This window comes from Coptis chinensis, chromosome 7, assembly GCF_015680905.1.
Source record: "Coptis chinensis isolate HL-2020 chromosome 7, ASM1568090v1, whole genome shotgun sequence".
Classification (NCBI taxonomy): domain Eukaryota; kingdom Viridiplantae; phylum Streptophyta; class Magnoliopsida; order Ranunculales; family Ranunculaceae; genus Coptis; species Coptis chinensis.
The window spans coordinates 23026424-23050521 of NC_141462.1; positions in this window are offsets into that span (position 1 = coordinate 23026424).

The following is a 24098-nucleotide window of genomic DNA, read 5'->3' on the forward strand; positions in this document are numbered from 1 at the left end:
GGAGTGAAATTTTAAGAGACATAATATTCTTAAAACGCTATAAAAATGTTATGCGGTACGTTTTGAGCAATTGTGACATTATGTGGTATGATGAAATTGTTGTTCTGTTAAATGATATGATATGTTAGGATATATATTAAATGCAATATTTTTGAGAAATAAATGTAAATGCTCCGTCATTATATCTGTGAGATGCTACTATAAGGTATTATAGTATTTGTAGATATTTCCAAAGGGATTGTGGTTTAGTGCAATATATTTTATTTGGCACGTGAAAGAATGAAAATAAAAGATATTGTGATATTTTCAAATATGGTGGCTTAGTGTAATAATTTATTTGGCATTTGATAGAGTGAAATGGTTATGAGATACAAATGTATGATATCTAAATAAATTATGTAACGAAAATCCTAGAACCTAGCTACCACAACTCATGTGATTTGGCCCTTATGTTGGGTGTATGTGATATGATTGGCCCTTATGTAGGGTGTATGAGATGTTGATTGACCCATGTGTAGGGCAATTGATAAGAGCCCAAAACTGTAGTTTTAACCCCTTAATAATACTACTTTTAGACCAATTATGCGAGTAATAAATAAGAGTTAATGCTAATTACGTGCTTTTATGTATTTCAGGCATGGAACTCAATTATGTGAAAAAATGTGCCACTTTGGCGATATAAAGGAGCAAAGGGTTGGTTGCTAAGAAGTTCTGTGATAAAGGCCAAGATACAAGGAGACAAAGCCTTTATGATGCCCGGTCAAAAGCTGAAAAGTCAATACGGGCAGAAACAGGGCACAAGTCAGCAGAACTTCCGAAGACTATATCTTTGGACCCAGGCCTCGGATTTGGGCCTACCTTACGTCAAAACGACCGGATCGGAAAGAGATTTCCAATGGTCCATGCCTTGACCCAATCAGAGGAGTAGAAGTAGACGAAAAGTCTACTGAAGTTAAAGCCAGCTGAAACGGGCTCTACGGACTGAAGAAATTGGGCTTTAGGCTCGATTTTCCGGCCCAAAACATGAGACCTCAGCCCATGCACGAAATTGTGGATCTGGTCTCCTCCTTTACATAAAACAAGAATTAGCTCTTAAGAAAGGGATAGTTAGATAGCTTAGAATAGAAAGTAGCCATTAAAATAGCTTGTAGATCTAGTTTTTGAATTCAATTAGTTAAAATAATTAGTTTCATACATTGTTTTAGATTAATTCTTTGAATCATAGTTCTTCATTGATTAGATAAATAAAATAGTTATTTCTTGTTCATTTTGATTTGTGATTTAAAATTGTTAGATCTAATTTCAGTTGTTGTTATTTAATTCTTAGTTATTAATTTATAATTCAATTATTGTTTAGTTAAATTTAATAAAGTTATAATCTTTATATTACGTCTAGTTTTAATTCACATCGTAGTATAATTCCCACTATTGCTCTCATTAGACTTTGAATAGATTAGTCAATCTAGGAAACTTGAATGCTAAAGAACTAAGAGTGGAACGAACTTTTTACTCCACTCTATTTCGATAGAATTGAGAGTATAGAAATCTTTGATAGTAACGCGTAATTAAGTTTAGTTTCACTTGCGTTTTGAGTTCATCGTTCATTTCGTAGGTAAATTATTCAATTTTACGTATATCAAATGGCGCCGCTGCCATCTTAGTACTCTTTAGTATTGTTTTCTGTAGACTTGATAGTTTTTCAAAGTCCCATAACCCACCCACCCTTGTTTGGATTCTCACTAAAGTTGTCTATTTCAACTTTGCAAATTTCCATGAAAAATTACTCGGAGCCTTTGCATACAGGGCAAGCCAAAGTCGAAAAACACCCCTACCCCCCCACGCGCCTGGAATCCCACCCTTTGGTTGAGCCACCCTGCGCCTACCAAGGCCAACTTGGCGCCACTGCCCCACGCCTAGAATCCTACCTTTTGCCTGAGCGCGCCCTGCGCCCTGCCTAGGCATATTCTAGCACACCCGCGCCCTCTGTTGAAACTGCCCGATTTCCACAGGTTTGTTTCGAACTTCCATTTCTTCAATGTTTTCAGTGTTCTAACTTGTTATATACACTGAGCACGCATAAACAAGACGCTATTCATAAGCGAAGCAAGGAGGCTTTCGTGTACTCTTTTTTCCACACCTCGCATCTTACATTAGAGGTTCATACTAGCATATCAGGATTGTTTGGAGTGTTGTTGTGTTTCATTAATATTAGTCTTAGCCTTGCATGAGATTAAGGTCGGGCCGAAGAAAAACACCTAACGTAATTAACCGACAACGGCAACAAACAAGTCTTTTTAGTATACCACTCACTACACCTCTAGCTAGCATACCACACACACCACCTGAAGTAATGGCTGAAGAAAGAGAGTCTCCTCTCTCTGACTTTTACAAAGCCTTGAATGATAGCCCTAAATTTTGCATCGTTCTATTAGACCCAGTGGGGGATTTCCGAATCCCCCCAAATATATTTAATATGTTACCCGTTTTTCATAGGTTAGACCATGAAAAGCCCTATCAGCACATGCGTAGGATTGACCAAGTCCTTACTACATTCCACCATCCTATGGTAGGTGCTGAACAAATTAAACTAAGGGTATTTCCCTTCACCTTAGCCGATAAGGCGGTGTCTTGGTTAACTGCCCAAGCGCCTAATTCTGTGGACTCGTGGGCTAAACTTGTTCAACTATTCATGGAACATTTTTACCCACCACTGAAGACCGACGAAATGCTTTCCAAGATTCATTTCTTTCGACAAAATCCTCATGAATCATTTTTAGAGGCTTGGAATCGTTTCACCGATCTACTTATAGAGTGTCCACACTATAATCTCGCGAAAGACATGTTAGTTCGTGCCTTTTTCAAAGGACTTCTACACCACCATAAAGAAGTCCTTGACATAATGAATGGGGGTAGTTTCTTAAGTAAAGGAGCCTCGAGGCTTATAAATTTTAGAAGATCGGACTAAAGCGGAATAATAATTGTGGGGGGGTATGATATCTCACGTTCCGCTAGTTCTTCTACAACAGCTAAAACCGCCGGTATGTTTGAGATGAAACCCGATCCAGAACTTAAAAATTTAATCAAATCTCTAACTAAAAAAGGTATAGGCTATTTCGTCCAACAAAACCTATCCCGTCATGAATGTCAACTCCAACCCATGTAATTTCTGTTTGAGTCCGTGAGCACCCGACTCCTATTGTCCTTTCGTTTACGAACAACAAACATTACAACAAGATAACGTTTGCTCAATTAATAGTTATCCTATTCCTAATGCCCCTTGGAGATAACACCCCAACTTCAGTTGGAGAAATAATCAACAAGTAACAACTCTAGGATTTAATAATCAAAATGTTAGGCAAGCAAACAATTATAACCAACCTCCACCACGACAAGGACAAGGTCAGGGTAATTATAATAATTATAACAACCAAACGCAACCACGACAAGGTCAAGCACAAGGTCAGGGTAATTATAATAATTATAACAATAATAATTATAATGCAAATCGAGGTATCGTTCCGGTTAATAATAATAACTTTCACAACCCACCCATACATAATCAACGTGACATAGTTCCTGTCACACAACCTATAGTTAACACTCTTCTACAACCGGATTGTTTCGATACCTTTATGCAATCTCAACAACAGATTTTGCAAGCCATCCAACTTTCCTTATAGCAGCTAGCTCAAGAGAAAGTACAACCCAAAGGTGGGTTTCCAGGACAAGCCATACCTAATCCTAAAACACCAAACATAGCCTTTGAGGTGAACGGTAATACTAGTACGGAAAATATAAACGTAGGTGAGCTAAATGCCATCACCACTCTCCGTTCTGGTAGAATGGTTGACAACAATGTAACTATGCCTATAGTTACCCCACAAGTAGTCCCTACACAGGAGATTGAACTAGATACTGAAATGGAAACTGAAGAGCCTACCCCTGTAGAGGTACCAGTTAAACCACAACCTAAGAAACAAAAAGCAAAGGTTAGACATCCAGTTGAACCATACGCTAAGCATAGAGAGACACCACTGTTTCCCCAGAAATTAGCTATGTTAAACAGAGATTCAAACTTTGACGAGATTAGGGAAATATTCAAGAATCTAATGATTAACCTACCCTTTCTCAAAGCAATTAAAAAATTACCTCACCACGCTAAGTTTCTTAAGGAGTTGTGCACTACTAGGCGTAGGACAAATATTCCTAAAGACGCCTTTCTAACTGAACAATTTCCAACTTTAACAGAACATAATGGAATTGTGAAGTACAAGGACCCTAGTCGTCCTACTGTACAATGCACCTTAGGAGATTCTCACACGACCACCGCTTTATTAGACCTGGGAGCAAGTGTCAACTTACTCCTGTATTATTTATACAAACAAATAGGTCTACAAGAGATGCAACCTACTCAAATAACGTTGCAATTAGCGGATAGGTCTATTAAGTATCATAAGGGTGTGGTTGAAAACGTGCTAGTTAAGGTCCAGGACTTCTACTATCCTGCTGATTTTGTTATCCTCGATACAGAAGTCGTTAATGACTCTGTTCCGATCATCTTAGGGCGTCCATTTTTGGCAACTGCCAACGCGCTTATAAACTGCCGAAATGGTTCAATGTCCTTGTCTTTTGGCCATCTTTCGGTTGAGGTAAATATTTTTAAAATGATGAAACAGTTACCAGATTCATCTATAGATGGAGAGATTAGCATGATCGAGAGCTTAGCCGCAAAGATTACTTTAATAACACGCTTTCGAAAACCATATGCATAAATTCCTTTCTTTTTGGAAGTTCAGATTTTGTCGATGACTCCTACGTACAAGAAGTCAACACCATCTTCGAGTCTACACAAATCGTAGAACATTCAGTTGCTCCATATATAGAGTTTGAAGACTTGTTGCCTAAGCAAGTATTCATTACTCAAGATGAGGACACCTCAAAAGCTTTTATCGACATACCAACCACCCCGGTACTTAAACCTCTTCCTCCTGAGTTAAAATATATTCAACTTGATCCGGATGGTAGCCATCCGATAATTATATCTTCTCTATTATCTAAGGAGGAAGAGACACGTTTAATCAGGGTGATTAAGGAACATCGTTCTGCGATTGGTTGGTCCCTAGCCGATATGAAGGGAATTGACCCTAATGTGTGCACTCACCGTATCCATTTGGAGGATAACGCAAAGACTTCTCGAGAACCTCATCGTCGTTGGAACCCGGCCATGAAAGAAGTGGTTAGGGAAGAAGTCTTACGATTACTTGATGTGGGTATCATATACCCAATCTCTGATAGCGAATGGGTCAGTCCCATTCATGTAGTTCCAAAAAAATCAGGGATTACAATGGTACGTAATGCCAAGGGTGAATATGTTGCCACACATGGTCCTATGAAATGGAGGATCTGTATTGATTATAGACGTTTAAATGCCATGACACGAAAGGATTATTTTCCATTACCCTTTATAAATCAGATGCTAGAACGTCTAGCTAGTCATGCTTTTTACTGTTTTTTGGATGGCTACTCTGGCTTTTTCCAAATTATTATTGATATTGATGACCAAGAAAAGACCACCTTTACATGTCCTTTTGGAACATATGCCTATAAACGAATGCCTTTTGGCCTTTGTAATGCTCCTGGTACCTTCCAGCGGTGTATGCTTCATATATTTAGTGACATGGATGATTTTTCTATCTATGGAGACTTTTTCACTGACTGCCTGTCTAACCTATCTAAGGTTTTGACACGGTGTGAAGAGAAGAGTCTAGTTTTAAATTGGGAAAAATGTCATTTCATGGTAAAGAAGGGCATAGTACTAGGTCACATTATATCTAGTGATGGCATAGAAGTTGATAAGGCCAAACTAGATAAGATAGCAACTCTACCTATACCATAGACTGTCCGTGATATTAGAGCCTTTCTAGTCCATGAAGGTTTTTATAAGCACTTTATCAAAGATTTTTCAAAAATAGCTAGGCCGCTAACTAATCTGCTTTTAAAGGATGCCATCTTTGATTTTAATTTTAACTGTAAACAGGCTTTTAAAACTTTAAAATCCGCCTTAACTTCTGCACCTATTATACAGCCTCCCGATTGGTCTAAACTTTTCGAACTCATGTGTGATGTTAGTGATTATGTAGTTGGTGCTGTCTTGGGACAGAAATTTGATAATAAATCCACTGTTATTTATTATGCTAGTAAAACTCTAAACGATGCTCAAAGGAATTATACAACTACTGAAAAAGAATTCTTAGCTGTCGTTTATGCTTTAGATAAGTTTCGTCCTTATTTGGTTGGTTCTAAGACCCTAGTTTACACCGACCATGCAACCCTTAGGTACCTTCTCGCAAAGAAGGATGCTAAGCAAAGATTAATCCGATGGATTCTGCTCCTCCAAGAGTTCACCTTAGAAATAAAGGACAAAAGAGGGGTCGAAAACGTAGTTGCCGACCACTTATCTAGACTGACAAACGACGATGATAGTAATTCAGAGTCCATACCCGGCTCTTTTCCTGATGAGTATTTGTATGCTATTTTTTCTACACCATGGTATGCTGACATCATGAATTATTTAGCGGCTGATGATATTCCTTATGATTGGTCAAGAAATGAAATCAGATTATTCGTCGTTGTATTCCCCAGTGGGAATATAATGAGGTTCTCTCATTCTGCCATGAAAAAGAGTGTGGTGGTCATTTCAGTGGTATGAAAACAGCTGCTAAAATTCTACAATGTGGGTTTTATTGGCCTACTCTCTTTAAAGATGCCCAAGTGCATTGCAAGGCGTGCATTCGTTGCCAACAACTTGGGCGAATCACGAAGCGTAATATGATGACATTGAATCCAATCATGGTGGTAGAAATTTTTGACGTATGGGGCATGATTTCATGGGTCCCTTTCCAGTTTTCCACGGCTTCATCTATATTTTAGTTGTCGTGGACTACGTGTCTAAATGGATAGAGGCCATGGCTTGCCGTAGCAATGACCATAAGACAGTTGTGTTTTTTGTTAAAGAGCATATTTTCTGTGGATTTGGCATTCCCAAGGCCATCATTAGTGATGGTGGAACACATTTTTGCAACAGAGTTGTTGCATCTCTTGTGAAGAAATATGGAGTTACACATAAGGTAGCAACTCCGTATCATCCACAAACTAGCGGACAAAGTGTCTAATAGGGAAATAAAAAGATCTTAGAAATAACTGTAAATCCTGATAGGAAAGACTGGTCAAAGTGTCTATCTGATGCCTTATGGGCATATAATACTGCTTTCAAAACTCCTATAGGTATGTCTCCCTTTAGACTTGTATTTGGGAAACCTTGTCATTTTCCCCCGCTGAATTGGAGCATCGTGCTATGTGGGCTATAAAAAGCCTTAACTTCAATTTTGATGAGGCGGTGTCAAAGCATAAGTTGCAATTGAATGAGCTTGAAGAAATCCGTAGCGATTCTTATGACCTCCTCATAAAGTATTATAAAGCTAACATGAAACGTGTTCATGATAAGCAAATTTTGCACAAAGAGTTTGTGGTAGGTCAAAAGGTCTTACTTTACAATTCCCGTCTACATATTTTTCCAGGAAAATTAAAAACTCGTTGGACTGGTCCTTTTCTGGTTACTGATGTCACCCCTTACGGGGCAATCACCTTGGTAAATCCCAAGGACAACAGTACCTTTCAAGTAAATGGCCAACGGTTGAAATATTTTCACGAGCTATTGTCCCCTAATGTAGAGGAAGTCCTTTTACAAGATCCTGTCTATGAGGACTGACCTTTTTCATTGGTGTACTTCTTTTCATTTCCATATATTGGTAAGTGCACCATTAAGGTAACCGGGCCATCCCTATGGAGTGTGTGGCTGTAAGTACCGGATCCTAAGTCCACGTTTAATATAATTCACGTTTTCCACTCTTGCATGTTTTCTTGATTTTTGAGTCATGTCCCTCTATGGTGTGAATTATGCATTTAATGCTTTCTTGTTTTCTTATATTAAATTTTATTCATAAAAAATAAAAAAATTTATTTTAAAATCACACACATAGTAAGTTAAGAAGTCTCGGGAATCTGACTTTAAAAGACCCACTTTTTAAAACAAATTTTCTCAACTCTGTGGCTAAAATTTGTTTGGGGGTGGGGTGTTCGCTCTATCCTGGATTATTCAACTCTCCAGTTATGTTGGTTAGACCATTTAATTGTATTACGATTCAGATTGACATTATCTATAAAATTAGATTTCATTCGTTCGCATAACTTACGTCATGCACGCACTTTGAGGCATTTTCAATCATCTTACATGTCACCAATGGTCGGACTAGAGCGTTTTATGGATCATTGGATTGGAAATTCTCTCATGATCATTTCCATACCTCATTCGCAAAAATCAGCTTGGTAACGAAGCGGCAAATTAAGTTTGAAGTTGCGCGAAATATCGAAAAATCAAAATCCGAAAATCAAGTGGGCTTAGGCCCAACTTCGCTCGCACGTGCAGCGCACGTGCGTCTCTTTCCTTCACACCAACAGGCGATTCCATTCTTCAAACCGCCATTACCAAATTTCAAAGCTTAAAAAGCCTAACCTAAAAAAAAATAAGAAACCTAAATACACCCACGCCCAAAGTTGTCGGAGCACGCTTTTACTGCCGACCACTTCGCGCCGTTTTACGATGACAAGATGGTTAGGAGAGACTGGAGTGGTTTGTGGTACTCGACAGACGAGTTTTTACCACGAAGATTTGGTTTGAGAGTTTTATAGGATGAGGGAGTTGAATGGGGATCGAATTTTTGTTAAGGTGGCTGGGAGGAGGAGAGAGGTTACTACTGGGTTGTTGGCTGAGATTTTAGGCATTCTACCTAGACACCATCTCGATGCCACATTACAAGATTCCCAATTTACTGCTGTAGAACCTTTGATGAACACGACTGTTGCGGAAGGGAATTACAATGCGAGCTCGCATTGTGTTCGCCAATCATCTCTCGAACAACCAACCACCGGGTCAGAGCTCGATGGATTGGTAGAAATGTCATAGGGAAGGAGAAAGTCGATATCGGCCCGAATCGCCTTCTTCACGCTTCTATGGATACTCTAGGAGCAGAAGTATGAGTTCTGTATTTTGGAGTTTTTGCGTAACATGATTATGGGAGTTGGAAAGAGTATTGCACCTCTTCCTGTTTTGATAACGAAGATCATGATAACCATGAGAGCAACTCGAGGTCCGGATAGGATTTGCACAAGAAGGAGCACCGAAATCATCATATTTATACGGAGTGTATCCAGAGAATTTGGAGGTTGCCTGAAGAGAGGGTAGTCGAGGAGAGTGACTCGGAGGATGAGGATGACACGACATGTTTTGATGTCGATGCCTTGGAGAGGTGTAGGTCGGATGCAGAACGCATGGCTGTGATTCACCATGGCATGCGTTCTCTCAATACTATTTGTGAAGACCTCCGAACTCGGCAGGCTACCATGCATCATAACTTCGAGAATCATGCCTAGCACGAGGATGAGCGGTGGGAACATACGAGGGCTGAGATTGACGCTCAGCGCCAGTTCCGAGACGACATGCTTGCACGCTTTCCACCCTAGGGGGGTTCTTCTTCGGAGGAGCAGTTTGTGAGGCACGAGCGTCGTCGCCGTAAGACGGATGGCTCTGGCCAATCGGATGCCCAAGGGCCATCTGCTTCTCGAGCGCATTCCACTACTAGCAGCGAGTGGTTTAGGGATCTAATGAGTTGATTTGTTTTATTGTATTTGTTTTTATTTAGTACGGATATAAAAAGATTAGTTCAGTAATTAAATTTGAATTTGGTTGTCGTATGTTATTTGGAATTCAATTTTAATATAAGTTAGTTAATTTCGAATTATGCGTTGTTCTTATCATTAATCCCACCATCCCGAATTGTTTGGGGGTGGTATTTTTTAGCCTAACATAATTCGCTATATGATCATCTATTTTCTCGTAAGTTGTTTTGGAGTGAGGGGTTGAGAATATTGCCGATATGGGCATCGCTATAAATAGATATTGTGTTAGGATGAAATCTAGATAAATTAGGCAGTATCTAACCTAAATTCAACCTAAAAGATATTAGGTTTGTTTTGGACTAGAGAATATGGGTTGTTTCCGTTTTACGGTTTTGGGAATTTTATTATTTTCGGAAATTGCCTTAAAACTTTTTGGGTAACTTCCCGATTCGTTTTAGCAACTTAAATCCTATAAAAACTGCATTCATTCTACACTCACAACCCCAACTACATCTCACATTCATCTCTCACGTTTCATTCCCACTTTACCTTATTTTTCCTTCACACTTCGCCTTACTTCTCCCCCGAAAGCACTCCATCCCAAGACTCCAAAGACAAAACCCGAAACTCCAAAGACAAACCCGAATTCCACTTCAAACACTTTTCATCCCGAATCCCGAAGCACCCCGCCCATCCCAGGCTAAAAGTAAGCGCACCCTGCACCCAAGTGCCTAGAATTCGAAACTCAACAGAGCGCACCCGCGCCCATCCAAGGCATACCTTGAGCGCACCTGCGCCCTGACCCCTGTGAGCACCAAAAATTTCAAGTTTTACGAGGGTTGTTCCGGGATAGTTGCAGCTGTTCTAGAGAGTAGTTTTGTGATGACATCTCCTATAGTAATACCGGAGCGTCTTTCGAACACTTGTTGGGGAGCGAGTCTTATGGACATTGGTTCCGTGAGAGGATCACGCAGTATGGATGGAGGCATCTTCTGGTAAGTGAAGATGACTCGTATTCACTTAAGCTTACTGAATTTTTCTACAATAATGTTAAGTTCTATTGTAACTAGGATGGAGAACAAGAATTCTCCGTCATGGTTGATGACACACCCCTAAAATTCAGTAAGTATGTGGTAGCATTAGTTTCGGGAATACCAATACCTGATTCACACATGGGGATATATGACCGATAATTCATACCTCTATGACTATACATATTTTCATGAGTATTATGGGGGAGGAGTATTTCGTATAATGGACCAAGGGCGTTACAACATAGCCCTTGGTAGCCTGTCCCTAAATGTAAGCACCACCATGTTATTCATCCTCATGAGTATTCTAGGGGAGTTTCAGTTTACTTCTGCAAATAGTACCGCTGGTGACGTTTTCCTTACTTTAGCTGAGGGACGTCACTAATATGACATTCCCCGAGTATTAGTGGCTAGTCTTAAGAGAGCCCAAAGCATGCGCCATAAGTATCTTCTTATGCCTGTTTTGGTTTGCCGCATCTAGCGCAGTTGTCTACCAGAATTATATACCCAGTTCACGAATTGGAAAAGGGTTGAAGTCATGAGACCCACCAATTGGGTGGTTCACTCATTTCGAGTAATGACTTGGCCGGGATGGCAGGTGCAACCTCATTTGGTTGCTCCTTACACCCCATCAGACATAGTAACACTAGACAAGTTAGCACAAGTTGACGACACACGGCGGCGGGCTTGGCAAGTTATCATGGCATGGCAGGATGCGAAAGAACCTCATCTCTTTGAACAGGGAAATGAGGAGGACAATGTTTAAACGGGAGTGCAGGTAAGTTTTTATTTCTGTTAGTGTCTGCTTATGTCCCAAGCAATCTATTTCTCATTAACCCCATAACGGGTGGAACTCTTATAGAGTTGCGTCAGTTTTCTTTTCTATATTAGTATGTTATAACCTTGTTTTGCAGATGTTCTGAAATTTCACGCATTTCAATAGTATTTTCCTACCCTCTTTATTTAAAATACTTTGAGGACAAAGCATGCTTCTTGTTGGGGGGATAGAAACACGTGTAATTCAGACATCTGTTAGGATTTAGATATGTATAATATGCACTTGTTTTCTAGCTAAAAAATTCAAATTTTTAAAAAAATATATAAATAAAAGTATGTTATACACTTAAGAATATTAGTATTGTTTTCTTTCTCTATGCTCTCAATAATCTAGAAGTCTCACGTAGCTTTTGCATTAAAATAGTTTTTAGAAACTTAGGCTAATATGTAGGTAATAATCCTTGCATCTATCTATAAATATGTTACTTGAGTATCTATGATTGTTGGTAATAAGTTTCTGAAATCTAGGCTAGAGTACTTATTCTACAAATCCTGTGAGAATATAGCCTAAAGCCTTATATGAGTGAAACATTTGAGAAATGACACAAGGGAGAAGTAAAATCCGTATAGAGAAATCACACGTCCACTTGCTTGATCACTATACTATATCCTAAGCGAGAATTTAGTCCCTCTTTGGATCGATATAGCCAGAAATTCCAACCTATGAATTATTTTCCGCTAGTCCCCCCTCTGAACCTTTCTTTAGCCTTTCATAAACCACAAATCCTTTACCCTGTTACAAAACAAAACAAAATAAAAAAAATCAACCTACCCAATTCTTTGAATAAGTTTGAGAATAGAGATGAAGAATAGAAAAGAGAATAACCTTTGAAATCAAGAACTCGTTAGTCGCTTCAGAAGAGAAAAGTAAGTTTCCATCCAAATAAAAAAAATATAAAAAAATAAAGAGTTAGAACTCCAAAAATAGAATCAAGGAGTCAAAAGCCGAAGAAAAAAAAAATATGACTAAGGATAGAAACAAAGTGTAGAAGCAAAAGTAAAGAATAAGGTTTTCTCTAGTTACATAATATGAAGACTCTATTATCTCAGACTTGTTCTTTTTGAATATCCATTTCCTTCCTTCTTAAAACCATCTTCTAATCCCTGCAACACCTAATAAAGACCTCTAGCTCAATTAGGAATAGGTTAGTGTGATAGTAACCCATTGAGGCGGATGTGTTTGATCGACTTCGGATGTCATTGAGTTTGTAAGATAAAGTGTTCCTTAGGATGTCATTGAGTTTGTAAGATAAAGTGTGCCCATTGCACACTGGAGTAGTGAAACTTGAGCGGAAAAATCAGAGTGGTTTTTGTCTTAACATTTATGTGAGGACCTACTTAAGGACACTATTCCGAGTTTTCATAAACGGACCTGCTAGTTCATCTCATAATATTACTCATTGCAAATATGTTTATTCGTAGATGATAAATTATTATGCATATATTAGCTTAGGTTTCGACTTGATTATTCTGTATTCATTGCTAGTGAGATGTATAGATAATTAAGACATAGATAAGGAAACAATAGTTTTATTTATGAGTCGTTGTAGTATAGATGAAGTTTATGAGTACCTTCACTAGAAAACTCTCACGAGGCTATAACTCGTCAACTAGGAAATTCCTATTGGTTTAAGGCCTTGTTGCATATGGTCAATGCAATTGCACTCGGCGAAACGAGATTAGTTAGAACTCCATTTTTGGTCACTTATGCTAATTTCTCATATTTGCTTGAGGACAAGCAAAATGCTGTTTGGGTGTGGTTTGATAAGAGCCTAAAACTATAGTTTTAACCCCTTAATAATACTACTTTTAGACCAATTATGCGAGTAATAAATAAGAGTTAATACTAATTATGTGCTTTTATGTATTTTAGGCATGAAACTCAATTATGTACAGAAATGTGCCACTTTGGCGATATAAAGGAGCAAAGGGTTGGTTGCTAAGAAGTTCTGTGATAAAGGCCAAGATACAAGGAGACAAAGCCTTTATGAAGCCCGGTGAAAAGCTGAAAAGTTAACACAGGCAGAAATAGTGCACAAGTCAATAGAACTTCCGAAGACAATATTTTTGGACTCAAGCCTCGGATTTGGGCCTACCTTACGTCAAAACGACCGACTCAGAAAGAGCTTTCCAATGGTTCGAGACTTGACATAATCAGAGGAGCAGAAGTGGATGAAAAGTCTGCTGAAGTCAAAGCCAGCTTGAAATGGGCTCTGTGGACTGAAGAAATTGGGCTTTGGGCTCGATTTTCCGGCCTAAAACACGATACCTCAGCCCATGTACGAAATTGTGGATATGGTCTCCTCCTTTACATAAAACAAGACTTAGCTCTTAAGAAAGGGATAGTTAGATAGCTTAGAATAGAAAGTAGCCATTAAAATAGCTTGTAGATCTAGTTTTTGAATTCAATTAGTTAACATAATTAGTTTCATACATTGTTTTAGATTAATTCTTTGAATCATAGTTCTTCATTGATTAGATAAATAAAATAGTTATTTCTTGTTCATTTCGATTTGTCATTTAAAATTGTTAGATCTAATTTCAGTTGTTGTTATTCAATTCTTAGTTATTAATTTATAATTCAATTATTATTTAGTTAAATTTAATAAAGTTATAATCTTTATATTACGTCTAGTTTTAATTCACATCGTAGTATAATTCCCACCATTGCTCTCATTAGACTTTGAATAGATTAGTCAATCTAGGAAACTTGAATGCTAAAGAACTAAGAGTGGAACGAACTTTTTACTCCACTCTATTTCGATAGAATTAAGAGTATAGAAATCTTTGATAGCAACGCGTAATTAAGTTTAGTTTCACTTGCGTTTTGAGTTTCATCGTTCATTTCGTAGGTAAATTATTCAATTTTACGTATATCAGTAATCGTTGCCGAATAGTGGCTTGATTATCTCGTTCGCAAAATTAGGACGAGTCGCGTAATATTTTATACCAAATAGTGGCAGTACCCACATAATGACATTCGTTGTGATATCCCGCTTAAGGTAATTACGCACGGAGTGGTTCATTATGTGAGGGGAGGCATGTGGATGTACATGTTCGGCGTAGGGAAACGATTGTGGTAGCTAGAAAAACTAGGTGAAACATAGAGACGACGTGATTCTAGAGACACTTGAAGAAACTCTAAACAATAATTGTGATGATATATCAAAGTGTACATTAAATTTATAATAAATGATTGATTGTGGTTGTGAAATTGGTTTAATGAGATGATTGGAATTATGTATATGATATGTTTGTTTTATTATAATTTATTTTGCATTCACAATGGTTTTGCAGAAGGGTGGGTTAAATTGATTATTTATGAAGGTGTGACCCACTCTGTGATCAGGCCTACACCAGTTTAAGTATAGAGTAAGTTTTAGTTTTGTTATTTTATTATTAGATGCAGTTGATCTAGTACGGTTTGAAGCTAAGGTGCCTCGGTGGAGGAACTAAATGCCTTATTATTATTGAATTGGAAGCTAAGGTGCCTCAGTGGAGGAACTACCTGTCTTAATTATTGTATTTAAGAATGTTGTATTATTCGTTGGATGTTAAGACGCCTCGGTGGAGAAACTAACTGCTTTATTGATTGTGTATATATATGTATAAGTATGATTTGTATTTTAGGGCTACTCATATAAGCATTGTTTATAATGCTGACCTGATTTGCATATTTGCTTATCGGGTGTGTTCATAAAATGAATATAGTCGATAAGTTTTGACAAGATTAGTGTTAAAGAAGGTTGATTACTGGTTGTGGTTGTGTTAGTGTCTCATTACAGAATATGTTTTGTTTTCCCTTAAGGTGCAATAGATTTTCAATTGAGACAATGTTTTTTGTATTTTCAATTGTAATTATAATTAAAAAGTTATTGAAAGGAAATTTGTAACTTAATCATATTTGTGGATTTTTGTAATGAAGATGACTTTTTTTTATTTAAAATGTTTTTTTATTGGTTTCAAATTATTGGAATAATTAAACAGATTATGGGTTTTTGAAATGTGAGAGTGCATCACACCTCGAAAATCGAAGAGTTAGGAAAAAATATTGTTTTTCTGATTTTGTCAAAATTTGAGGTGTGACAACCCCCCTTGCAATAGGGCCTCACTAGATGTTAATAAATAATAACAAAATAAATCTAACTCAACCACTCCAAATTTCCAAAACAAGACAAACTCCTACCACCAATACCCTTCAAGCCCCTTACACATATGCATCTCCTTTCCCTGTTCCATTACCTTTCTTTCTCAATTATCAATTTATCACCACGGAATAGGAGTAAACCAAAACGGAGGTGGCCGCATTGGCTTAGAACGAATTGGGTAGATTAATTCAACAGTCTTATTTTCTAAGTTGAAAATGCCTATATCATGGCGTATAGGTTCAGGTATATCAGTATATGCTTTTGTGGTATTCTGTTATCTGTGAAATATATAGAATTCGGTTTGCAGCCCATGAAATCCGAAGCTGAAAGAGAGATGGAGATGTTGTAACCCACGAAAAAGGCATTGTCACCAATGGTTTCAACCTTATCCCATTTGTTGGTTCCATCTGATTCTACAAACTTATCTTATATATAATGCGTATATTTGTTTTTTGGATTAGTTTCCGTATTTCCAATTTTATGCCAAAGTTTTAAATCGAAAGGGTACTGGAAAGTTGGACAACCACTCTATTTTTGCTCTTTGCCAAAAGGGTAAATCGGTCATAACGAGTGTCCTAAAAAAACTAGAAAACTAATCACGAAACAGGCACCGTTTCGCATACTTCTGCAATATAAAATGTTTTCTTAGTATCTCTCACACTCCAAATTCCAGAGAAAAACCGTTTCTATCAAAACTGCTTCCTAACTTGCTCTCCATTAGAACAATTTCTATTGAACCAATAGCCAATCATTTAACAGGTTAGTATGTATTTTTCTAATTGTTTACGTTTTCCCTCTTAATTCTTCTTTTCATTTCAAACTGAATTTTATGGGAATTCTTAATTTTAATTCAGTTTCTTAATTTTGATTGCAAAACTGAACTCTTAAATGCAAAAATTTCAATGTTGCTTTCTTTGCTTTTTTGTTTATCGCCTACTATTGTGATGAAACTTACTTGAATAATCCATTGAAACACTGCCTACTCAATAGTTTAATCCACATTGATTATTTGTTGATGCTACTTTTAATTCCTACTATTTTGCTATAATTTCAAAAAAACAATCACTAAAGAAGAGCGGTATCTTAATATGATACATGTTTTCTTAATATGTCTCGTACTTTCCATTACTTCCTTCCATTTTATCTCGGAAAAAATGTTCTGTTTTGATATCTTCGTTGCATTTACTTACATATGTTTTAAGTTCGTCGTGGTTTATTTTCGCAGGATACATAAGAGCAACGCAATGTTCAAACTAATTTTACAGAGAATAGCAAAGATGCCAAAGAAGACGTTGACAACGACTAGCTCATAATGTAACAAGGACAAAATCATTGTTTTAGGGATGGAAATCGCTATCAAAGGCAACTCCATCAATCCATTGTCAATTAACATGTGCAAGAGTTCTCGCTTTATCGTAATCAAGGTATTGATCTAACCTGAAATTATTCATGTTTATTTGTCCTATTTTCTTTTTGAGTTCTTAATTGGTTGTTGTCGTATGTTTAATAATTTAAAGTGCATACTACACTTGCTACAACTGAATTGATTGATGATAAAGAAAAACAATTGATTGAGTATGACTATTATTTATGATTGATAGACGACTCTTTTATCTGTAAATCCCATCTTTAATCTTCATCACATGTGTGGACCTTGGTTCAAGTCTAATTAATTTAGAGGGTTCTCAATTAGAGGATCTTTGCCTTTTGTAGTTCTTCTAAATGATTTAGATGCTCCTTTCGGCTTTACTATTATGTCTTCTTTTTTTCCCAATAATCTTATGTTATGTCTACACTCTAAATAAATTTAAACTGTGCTTATACACTATTATGGATTGTTATTAGAATCTACTAGGAGTGTTAAATACTTTTGTGCATGGATTGTATTACTTCCTTCCCATTATGATAAGTTGGAAAATACTTATGATCCAGAACGTGTGAGCCATTAGATTCACTGGGGCATGCAATGTAAGGGCTTGCATGCGCTGTACATAACTATTGATCACCCAAGTGCATTTTTTATTACTTATCAAGCGACGCGTTATTAAGTAATTAGTTTGGCTACATTATTTTCTACCTCATCGCACAATACCACTTTTTATTTTATTTTCACTACACCAAAACAGGATATTAGTAACACACACTTTTTTTGGTTCCTAATGTTTTTTAGGTGCAACTACATTCCTAACGTTTTTCGGGCGTTAAAATTGCAAATAAAGTGTTACATTAATTTTTCCGATTTGAGAATTAATTTGTAACGTATTTTAAAAGTTTTGTTTTGACTAGGAACCGTAAAGGACTATAAAAGGTTAAGTGTAAGATAATAGAAATAAAAAAGTAAAAACCAAAATAAGAATTTTGGGCAAGAGGGAAAAAAAATGAAAAGGGCTCTTCTCTTCTCTTCTCTAAAACTTAAAACCAAAATTATATTTTTCATGTCCTCTTATTTTTCCATCGCCTCTCTCTCGCACAACCTAATCAACAATTATATCGCTGCCACGCCGCCTCCATCAGATAGTTTTCCCTTCCTTCGCCTTCCTCTTCTATGGTTTCATAATTATTACCATCTAATTTCTACTCTTTTGCTTTTTTTCACACTGCTAGGTGTTTAATCCACATCTAAAATTAGTTTTGGTGCTATAGTTGTTGCTTCATTTATAGCCAAAGGTATGATTTTTATTTTTATATCTTGTATTCTTCAATGGAAAATTTTGATTTTGATTTTCATATGTTGCGTGTTCTATATGTGGGTGTTGGAGTTCGTGATTTTAGTTTCCTGGTTTGTGGATTTTTCCTCTCTTATAGATTCTTCTTTAGTCTTCACTCAATCATTATTTTATAATTATCCTATTTTTTTTAGGGTTAGTTAGACTTACCCCCCATTTTCAAAAATATTAGTGATACCCCCCCAATTGCAAGATCCAACGGCTACGAGATGATTTTTTTTTTCAGATGAAGAAATCTGACCGTTAGATCTTACAAATCGGGGGGTATCACTAATATTTTGAAAAAATAAAGTCTATGTAACCCTTTTTTTTTATTATTATGAAATTCTGTGATCCCCATTCTTGAATTTTGTGTTGTCTCAAGTCGTTTAACTCAGTTATAAATTCCATCAACTGTTTGAGTATATATCGTTGTGGTTTTTCTCTGTGTATCTGTATATGCATCCCTTTTTCTCTATGAGTATATATCGTTGTGTTTTTTTTTTCTAATGAAGTTGTTTAAGTCATTACTTATTCAAAAGTCGGGGTGCAAAATATATTAATTATCAATCATGTTATTTATGTCATTTGAAACTATATTGATTGTCATTTTTTGTGTTGGTTAAGAAATTTCAGGAAAAATATTTCTAGTGATTGCATAATGTCAAGAAAACTATAATGATACTTTAAAACCAGGGCATCCATGAAAATTTATCTTGGAACCATGTGTCGTATTCGACAAACATGTTTGTAATAATTGTTTGGGCACTTGTGTTTTGCGTTGGGTTGGAATTGCATAACATACTTATGTACCTTTTTGTTTGCTTTTATTGAATGGTTACATTCTCCTAGACGATTGCCATGTCGTGTTAATGAACAGGATGTACCATCTTTCAATCTACTCTTGAGGACCCACAATCTAGCTAATTTGGAAAATTTGATGCTAAGGCTCACCTGAGTGTGATAGTTGCACATATTTTATTAGTGAGAAGTTGAGTTGCATGCAAAATTCTTTCAAATATTATGCCATTTTATTAGGTATTAGTATTAGTCATAAAATTGGTGTTGAGTTGTTGCATTTGTCATCGAAGACGTCACTGGATATTATTCATGCAATAAGGTGTAGCTACATTCCATAGAAGTTTGATAATAAGACTGATATTCTTTGCTTTTGCTAGCACCAGAAAATGTAAGATGTCTGAGTATTTGAAGTGTCGTGTAAATGTTTCTAGACACCATTAGTTTAAGGCCTTGGTTAGATGGAAATTTGGGATATAAGCAGTGATGAACTTTGTTTGTTTCTCATAGTTTCAAGTTCCATGGCTATATTGAGTTGCTTGAATATTTTCTTTGTACTTGTATTTATACGACAACTAGCTTCATTTGCACGCCTTGAATGGTTACCAATTTCTTTCTCTTTGTTTTCTAAATGATATATGTTTACCAATTTATTGGTTAAAATGTAGGGCCCCGCCCATAGCATGTTCACCGAGATAATTCAGTATTTCCCTCCCCCCCCCCCCTTCAATATTCACTTACGCAATATCCTTTTAAAATACATTGAACTGATTACAATTATTTGCTCTTTGTGAAGTCTGTACAAGAAGGGGGACTCTGATTTTATTCACTTTGCCGGAGACAAAGATTATCACCTGATATTTACGAATCTATGATGCATGTCTTATTTTCCTCTCTCCTCTCTGTATAACAACCAGGCTGACCCTGGTTTCAGGTACAACGACATCATGAGGTATGGCGGCGCCATGCCTCCCCCTCCTTCATGGTCTACTCCTGATGTTTATGGCTCCGCTGGTGTGGTTACGACTCTGTCCTTGCTGGCATCACGAGGCAAACTGAAGGTATCCTTTCCTTTTCTCGTTTCATTTTATATTATTATTTTTATGTATTGTCTAATAATCTACCAACTAATTTACTTCACTTTACTACTGAATACCGATAGTGTGAAGGAAGAAATATTACCTAGGAGCTATCAAAACTCATCCTATCTTTATAATAAATAAATACTATAATCTATGATTTGGGGGTAATCTTGTAACAAAGACTAAAGTTAGAGACTTCCTCCTATTTGACCACGCTCCAGAAACACCACTAAGTCTCGTGACATTGGCTACATAGTAAATCCGTCTTCTCAATGCTCTACTTCTACCACTCACGGTAGAACTCCATCTTGGTTATATGGTCTAATTATTGCTAGGTTTCATAAGCTAATTATTACTTTTAAAGCTTTAATGCCTTTTCCTTTTACTTACTTTATATATATATATATATATATATATATATATATATTACTACTTGCAACAATCATCTTATGATCTTGTACATATATATATTATTACTTGTAATGTTTTGGTTGAACAGAAATGGGTGCAATCACTTGGTTTTAGGCCAGGGCAGGGCTAGCTATGATGTTGTGGAAGCGGATTTATGAACACGGCATTTGGGTACATTCTAGTGATGAATTGAAAGATATTCTCGTGATTAGATTTTGAGACAGTGGCTACCCTTTTGGTTTATATATATGCAACTATAGCATACATTTGCTAGCTGTGATACTACTTGTGATATCTGAAGTTCTAAACAGGTTGATTTGGAGTGCTCAAATGGATACTATTCAGTCACAAAAGTCTCTCTGTGTAAGTCTTAGTACTCCAGACCTTTAATGCATCCACATTATAGTTTTGTTGACAATATATTTTCTCATCCTTCATACTTTATTTGCTTATTGAGCCAGCTTCCGGTTCGTCAGACAAGTTGATTTGAAAGGTGTTAATTGCAAGTTATTCAATTGACAATCTCTCTCAATTCATGTATTTCAGATCAGTGGGAACTTCAACATCTGCATTTGCAATTGTGGTTCTTGAGGAAAGTGCGCAGCTTGGTGTCTAATATTTGGATGAGGTATGTGTCACAGTTATAAGCTTTGCTAGACAACATACAAATTTCGTATCCATTTTGACATTCTACCTATAAGCTTAAGGTATTTTCTACTGGTTGCTCATATTATTTGTCTTTGTGACTGTTTGGTCTTGAGAAGTAACTAGTAAGTAGGGTTGGTCATTAGTTATTGATATTCAATTTGTTAGTTTTTTTTATTGAGAACCATATATTTATCTAATCATTAGTTAGAATAGATAGTCATATTTATCAGTGGTTATGTAATGAGGTATATAAGAAGTTTGGGCAACCTCAAGCTTTAATAGAGTGTGGACTTCGGTTTAGATCAACATGTGTTCTTGATTTACCATTTTCATGAGAATACTTTGGTTTAGATCAACATGTGTTCTTAAGGTGCCAAGTGTCCTTGGGAGAGTAAGAGGTACATACACCTCCTACTTGCATAAACCAAGAGTTGTTTCCCCGAGTTTCCAGACCCCACAAATTTAAAACTCCTCTCAATATACCTTTTCAAGAAGAACAAAGAGAAAGGGGAGAGCTGGTGCCCCGAGTTACATCTTTTTGTAACTTTTTTTTTCTTATATACAATAGATAAAACTTACCAAGCAAAAAACAAATTGTCTGAGATAAAAATGTCCTTATTAATTACAAATTCCGACTGCAAAACAGGGCAACACTTTTTGGTTAATGTTTACTTTTGAATTGGTTATTCCCGTTTAACTTTATTTATATGTTCCTACTTTTATTTCTTTTATTTATTTTTTATAGGGTTTGTCAAGTTCACGAAGATTGAGCACTAGTTATTTTGGATGAGGACAACTTATAAAGGATGGTACAACTAGGACAATTTGGGGGAAAAAATGTGTGTTAATTTCCTTCGTGGCATAACAAATTTTAGAATTCGTGTATTTGGTGACAATTTAGAGTTATGTAAGATTTTTTGGTGATATCATATTTTAACATAAAATGTTATGTGATTGTAATAGGGAGGTTTATTGTTGATGTTTGGAAATATTGTAGAATCTCAAAATATAAGCCTTCCAGGTTGCCCCAAAAGGGGTCAATCAAAATGATGCGTGTATTTGCTTGCCGACTTGAATTTACACCACAGTCTAGTGTGAATGTGTTTATCACTCTTTAAAAGTAAGGGTATAAATGAAAGTAGCAATCACAAAAGAGCTTTTATAAGCACAAGTCTTGGATTGAAAATTCATTAGGTGCATAGACAAGTCGATTTTAATATCTCTCTACAACTTTGATAAATTTTTATTGTTTCCGTGATTTTGCAATCACTACTATGCTATGTTTGTTATAAAATAAAAGGTTTAGAGATAATTTGGATTGATTATGTAAAAAAATTAGGTTCTATGTTGTCGTGATTTTGCAATTAGCTATGTGTTGTAATCATATCCAAGCTTAAGAGTTCAGTTTTTCTATTATAATTGAATGCATCGTCATATATATCTAAACTCTTCCTTTAGAAGTTTGACCTAATAAAATAAATTTCTTATGTTATTGGTACATTAACTATGAGACATTTATAATTCATTAGTTATAAAGAAGAAATTGTAGAACAGTATTAGGATAAATTTGCTAATCTATAATGACGTATTCGGGGATGCTTGCTAAGCGAGAGGTGTGTTGGTGCTAGCCTCTAGACATTAGGGCAGTTCCAGCACCCAAAGTTCATTTACCACATAGCATTGCAACATGCAAGCTAAAAATCGTGTTGTGCATATGCCCTATACTACTCCTCCAGCAACAATTTGTTAAAGTCTCCAACTATTTTATTGGAGTCATTTAGCGTACCTTTCCATCTTACCCAGTGCTACCGATGACTCGACACCCTTTGATTTTCACCAATTGTCCAGCATGCATTCAAACCATCCTGCAGCTGTTGAAATGAATACATTCTTTCCTACTTTAAATTGTCCAAGAACTTTTATTGCAATCTGTAAGTACCCTCCGTTCTACACTACAGTACACGTGTCCACACACCAGGTCGTAGTCTATCACCTCGTACCAATTCATCAGAGCGTACCAGCGACCCAACCCCAGAACGTCCTCAACATCAGTTACAGCCATTTATGAAAGCAAATCAGCTAGCGCAATCCTGGAGTTCAGTCAACGCAACAATCAAGGAGATATTTACTTTGTAACATCAAAGTAATGCCGAATCTCCAAGATAGCACACAAGGTGGATCTACACTTCATAACGGGCGGGAGCAAATATGGAAGGTCAGCTCAAACATCTATAAATAGAGAGAGATGAACTACATAAGGCTTGATTCAAGTTTACCCCAAGAAACTTGATACGTAGGCAACTCATATCCCAAGAAGAGTGCAGCCGTTCCCCTTTAACCTCAACATCAGGTCGTAGGCATAAAACACCAACATCTACATTGGCGCCGTCTGCCGGTTCATTTCCTTAAGAAAAGAACAGCCACTCTTTTCTCAATCCCACGAAGCTGGTCAGAAAAGCCACCATGGACCCCTCACTTCAAATGTTGGTAGATTAGATGAAGACGCTCCAAGAAGCCTTCCTCACCTTGCAACAAGAGAACTAGGCGATGCGGGAAAAAGCCACCTCCAACAACAACAACGGCACTCCAGACGCAGTGGAGAACAACGCCGTCACAATCCTCACCACCACCACAAACAAAAGGTTAGAAGACTTCGAACAAAGATTGGAGAAGTCGAATGACAAGGCCAGCGCGCTCCAAATC